This window comes from Conger conger, chromosome 5, assembly GCF_963514075.1.
Source record: "Conger conger chromosome 5, fConCon1.1, whole genome shotgun sequence".
NCBI classification, from domain to species: Eukaryota; Metazoa; Chordata; class Actinopteri; order Anguilliformes; family Congridae; genus Conger; species Conger conger.
The window spans coordinates 2,752,220-2,757,837 of record NC_083764.1 but is presented as its reverse complement, the minus strand read 5'-3'; the positions used below and the strand labels follow the sequence as shown (position 1 = coordinate 2,757,837).

The 5,618-nt window shown below is 49.5% G+C and overlaps 1 protein-coding gene across 1 annotated transcript in view; it reads left to right on the top strand.

Annotated features, from left to right (window-relative positions):
* Positions 1–5,618, top strand: part of ppp2r5a (protein phosphatase 2, regulatory subunit B', alpha isoform) — a 31,748-nt gene that overhangs the window by 7,519 nt on the left and 18,611 nt on the right.

Here is a 5,618-nt window from a genome sequence, read left to right as displayed (position 1 = left end):
ACCTCGTACGCACTGGGCTATAAACAATGTGCTGACAGCGATGCAATGTGACAAATCATAACACGCATTTTAATACAGGGCTGGAAATCATAACACGCATTTTAATACAGGGCTGGGCCCCAACCAGAGGAATCTGCCCCTCCAGTTCTGGGCGGCCTGTAGCGTAGTGGTTAAGCTGAATGACTGGGACACGCAAGGTCAGTGGTTCCAATCCCGGTGTAGCCACAATAAGATCCGCACAGCCGTTGGGCCCTTGAGCAAGGCCCTTAACCCTGCATTGCTCCAGCGACGTACAGTCTAATCAACTGTACGTCGCTCTGGATAAGAGCGTCTGCCACATGCCGTTAATGTAATGTAATGGACTCTGGCATTGGGGAACCCTTGATCTTGGGGGAAGCCCAGGGCAGCCTGCTGGCTAAGGTACATGACTGGGGTGGTTCAAGCCCCGGCGTAGCCACACTAAGATCCGCACATCTGTTGGGCCCTTGAGCAAGGCCCTTAACCCTGCAGTGGCTGCCCCTGGCTGGGTTAAATCCAGAGGACACATTACCCCCCAGGGCTCTGTGAAGTACATCTTCTTCTTCATCTGAGGGTGTTGTGGTCAGTCAGAAACGCTCCGAAAATCTGGGAAGCCTGTCCTGCAACTGCATTTCTTGCACTGCAGAAACCATCGAGTGTTTTGGTCTTATATTGAGACCAAACTTCTTTTACATATTTCTTCAACTTTTTTTTTTTTGCTAAATAATATTGCCAATGAGCTGAGACATTGCAATATTTGCCAATGGAATAAGAAAATATCAAGCAAACGTGAACTTACATTAACCTTGTTTACTTTATTGACTTGGCCTATTTAGCTTGTGTACTAGACTTAATGTTCCTGGCTGTACAACAGACTCTTTGTGAGCTGTTTCTTATCCGACCTGTTCTGTATTCTAATGACCTTCGGCATGCACTTATCAGTGGCCAATGGGATATTGCGTTTTTGTTATGAGTGATATTTCAAAATCTACATTTTACACAAATTCACTTGCGTTCTGTTGAAAAGAGGCTTAGGGTACTGTCTGTGCCAGAATAAGTCCACAATAATTACACAATAAATGTACGACATGCACACGCACATGCTGAAAATAATCAGCGATACAAAATGCAACTTTAAAAGGGCAACTTTGACAGACATGAATAACCTGTTATCGTACAAGACCGCACCTGATCACGTTATGATTATGGCAACATTCCCCCATGAAAAATATAGATTTTTAGTTCTGTTAGCCTACCTCTGACAGCTTGTTGTGGAATACGCAGTTTACAGATGACAGTCTTACCGCAGTAATACTAGCCTTCCCTTTTACCCAGCACAGTAATAATGTGCCAGAGTTTTAAATGGCTGCAATACAAAGGTGAAAACAAATCAACAAGCATTATGTAAAAAATAATAATCATAATAATCTACAGAGAGTGTGACATCGTTTTCGACTTCTCAAATTAAGCTCTTTCGCTTTGAATCTCGCAATGCTAATAGCGGCTGTGTAAATATTATTATCTACAAGTAATACTCATGTCAGGCACTGAAGACGATTGGCTCAAAGAAACAGCAGTAATTATTTTGCTGTGGTTCATCTTTGGGTCACTACATTTCTTTTCCTGCGTTCTGCCTCTTTCTCTGCTTGAAAAATGCGCGAGTTCTGCGTTAACGCGAAGTCAAGATGTATACAGCCTGAGTTCGTTTGTTAAAAACTTTATTAAATAAGTAAATATGGGCCGGGTGATTGTGGTTACGGCTATATGCTCTATGTATGTACCCAGCCGTGTAAATCTAAATAACGCTCGTGTGGCGTGTAGCATGTAGGAACACGTAGATCTGGGACCATCAACTCTGACTCGTATCAAATCCAAATCTCAAATCCAATATTTTCTCCCGGTTAATTGCTGCTGTTAATTGGGCGGACCGTATTCACATCTGACTCCCAGGTAAATGGAGGGTGGAAAACCAGTAGTTCGCGGCCCTCGAGGACCGTCAGTTGCTGATCCCTGCTGTAGGTAGTCCGTGTTTGTGTGTTTAGAAACTTTTTATTAAATCAGGAAGTAGGTCGGAACCGAGTCACTGTGGTTACGGCTGTGTGTAACCGGCCGTGCAGAATGTAAATTTCGCTGGTGTGGAGTAACTTCGGCTCAGAAGCAGGCCCTGAGGTCACCGTGGCGTTGCCATGGCAGCGCAGCGCCGCGTGTTCAGGCCGGCTCGAGCAGCGCAGGCAGAATTCGGCCATTTTAGCAGCCACTCCGAACAGTGTGGGAGCCTCTGCTTGCAGGAAGTCATCAGAGAAGCTCCGCCCATCCTGGGATTATGGCCACCCCATTGGCTGACTCTGTCACAGGAACCAATCGGAAGGCTGGGATGTCTGTATACGTGTTAAACGTTTGAAATAAAAACCACTCGAAGGCCTTTTCTTCACGCGTCTCGGGGCATGTTGGGCAAACGCTCTGACTGCGGTTTGGGTCGCTCCTGATTCTGGGACGGTCTCTCAGTGGCATTCCGAGGTGCGGTGTTATGGCATTCCTGGTTGGAATTTGGGTGGGCGGAAGAGGTGTGGGGGGGGGTTGGAGGTATGGAGTTTGGCATGGCTCTGCTTGTGTCATCTTACCAGGAAACTGGGGGGGGGGGGGGGGGGGGGGAGTGTTGTCTGTGAGAGAGAGACAGAGAGAGAGTCTGTGCTTGTGTATGTGTGCATGTTTGTGTGTGTGTGTGTGTGTGTGTGTGTGTGTGTGTGTGCGCGCGCGCGTGTGCGCGCATCCATGCGTGTCCTTGTTTGTGCATATATGTCTGTCTGTGTGCGTGTATGTGTGTGCATGCGTGTGTGGGGTGCCTAGGGCTGGCTGCTAAAATGGAAACTCATTACATAACCTGCTTTACTCCGTATGTCTTTACTCTGTCTGTGGTTCTCACGTCTCTGTGCTCCTGGGTCCTGCACAGTACCATCAGCCTTCTGTTCACTTCCTCATGAGGATAAGTCAACATAATAAGAAAGAGGGATGATGTCGGTGGGGGGGGGGTAAGATTGGCCCAAACTGACCCTGTTCTGCTGCTTCCCTCATCATTCTGTGTTTTTCTTCTTCTTTTCCTTTCTCTCTGTCAGTCATGTACATATCAGCAGGAAGCAGAGCAGCTCCCCCGACACCGACAGCGAGTCACACACTGTACCATAACTCTGACACACCCTGACCTGTAACTGAAGCTGTGTGCGTTCGCGTGTGCGTTCGTGTGTGCGTGTGCGCGCGTGTGTGCGCGCGTGTGTGTGCGCGTGTGTGTGCGCGTGTGTGTGCACGTGTGTGTGTGTGTGTGTGTGATTTCATGAGTCCCTCCTCTGTTTTGGAGACACCGCTTAGACTCCCAACTGCACGGGGGGGGGTACAATCAACACACACACAGTCTCTTTCTCTCCCTCTCCCTCTCCCTCTCCCTCTCCCTCTCCCTCTCCCTCTCCCTCTCTCTCTCTCTCTCTCTCCCCCCCTCTCAGACTCTGGTTTCTCACACAGGCTCCAGTATCTAGTTAACAGCGTGTTTGCAGTGTGTAGACTGCCACAGCAGCGTCTGTCTGTCTGTCTGTCCGTGTGCGGGGCAGTGCGGTGGGCAGATCTCCAGGCCTGGCTCCGTCCGCTCCCAGGTCCCTGGAAAGCACAGAGCCACGCCCCCCTGCGCCTGCTGACCTTTGACCTTCCAGTGCTCCACGTAGCCTGCTGACCTTTGACCTTCCAGCGCTCCGCGTAACCTGCATTCCTGACTGGCTGCAAGATTCTGAGCCGTGTGTGTACATGTGTGCGCGTGTGTTCCTGTCTGTGTGTGTGTACAGGGCTGGACTCTGTCTGTGTGTGTGTACAGGGCTGGACTTTGTCTGTTTGTCTTGGGTTTTAACCCGTGATTAAAGAAAGCTTGCAGTATGAGTGTTTGTGGATAAAATGGGGAGTGGCAGGAGAGGGCGTGGCCAGCCTGGCTGATCCCTGTTATTCCTGCCCATCCATATTATTCCAGCCATGTGATTCCTGATGTACCAACCGATCCCTGTTATTCTGTGTGATTCCTCACGTTCCTGCCGTTCCCTGTTATTCTGTGTGATTCCTCACGTTCCTGCCGTTCCCTGTTATTCTGTGTGATTCCTCACGTTCCTGCCGTTCCCTGTTATTCTGTGTGATTCCTTACGTTCCTGCCGTTCCCTGTTATTTTGTGTGATTCCTCACGTTCCAACCGATCCCTGTTATTCTGTGTGATTCCTGATGTTCCAACCGATCCCTGTTATTCTGTGTGATTCCTCACGTTCCAACCGATCCCTGTTATTCTGTGTGATTCCTGATGTTCCAACCGATCCCTGTTATTCTGTGTGATTCCTGATGTTCCAACCGATCCCTGTTATTCTGTGTGATTCCTGATGTTCCAACCGATCCCTGTTATTCTGTGTGAATCCTCACGTTCCTGCCGTTCCCTGTCGGTGTGGTTTTGGGGAGTAAACGGGATGTTTCCTGTAAAAGTTCTCAGGACAGGTTACTCCTGGCGGGTGGGAGAGCAGAACTACCGTTCCATAGAGAGGGAGAGAGACCTGGTGTTTCAGGGCCTGAGATGATTTTATCCTTCACCCTGTCCCGGCGTAGTCCGGGCCCCTGGGTCCACCCGGGCTGGCCCCTATAGACGCCTCTTCAGCTGACCTCCAGTGCGTCTGTCTGTGTGTGATTGGAGAGGCCCCGGAATCGCCCGTAACATCCAGACCTTGCTGTGCGGTTTTCGTAAACTCATTCTTCGTTTGGCTGTGTCCGCGGGTTCTCCTGGGTGTCAGTGCACAAGCGCCCGTGGGGGTGAGGGGGGTGAGGGGGTTGTGGTTGGGGTTGAGGGGGTTGTGGTTGGGGTGTTGACATGATGTGGTGCTGAAAGGGGCACCACTACTCTGTGTGTTTTGGACGGCTGCCAAAAGCTCTTTATAGCAGCACCCGGGGTCAGCTCTGACGTCTGTGAACCAGCCAGTGCCATCGCGTCCAGAAGTGGCCAATGAGAACACACGCTGCATGTCTGCCCAATCACAGCGCACCCGGTCCGCCTGGACCAATCATACATTTCACTTCATTTAGCAGACACTTTTATCCAAAGCAATGTACAGAAACTTGCATATCAAGGTCATAGAATAAACTACCGAACAGGTCGGGTAAGATACAATTCACATAGGTTCGGCTGTAAAGCCATGAACGTAAGTACACGAGGTAGATAAGCCAAGTCTGCAAGTAATAAATAAAGTTGTAAAGTAATAAATAAAGAAAAATCTCAGCGCAGCCTGTACAGACAGAGTAAATAGGCGGAGGATAATCTCCTGCGATCGTATTGCTGTGTTATGGTTATATTGCTGTGCTGTTATTGTGTTGGTCGTGTTTGTCAACGTTTATTGTGTGCAGTAATTGTGCGGGTGAATGTGTGGGATTGCGTGTAGCGATGTTCCCCATCAGGTGAAGCTGAACGGTAAAGAGGCCGTCGCCGCGGGCAGTGCATTGTGGGTCTGCGTAAGAGACTTCCTGCAGCTGTGTGTCATGTCTGCTGCGCTGACACAGCGGGTGTTGTGATTGGTTGGAATGAAAACCTGCTCGCT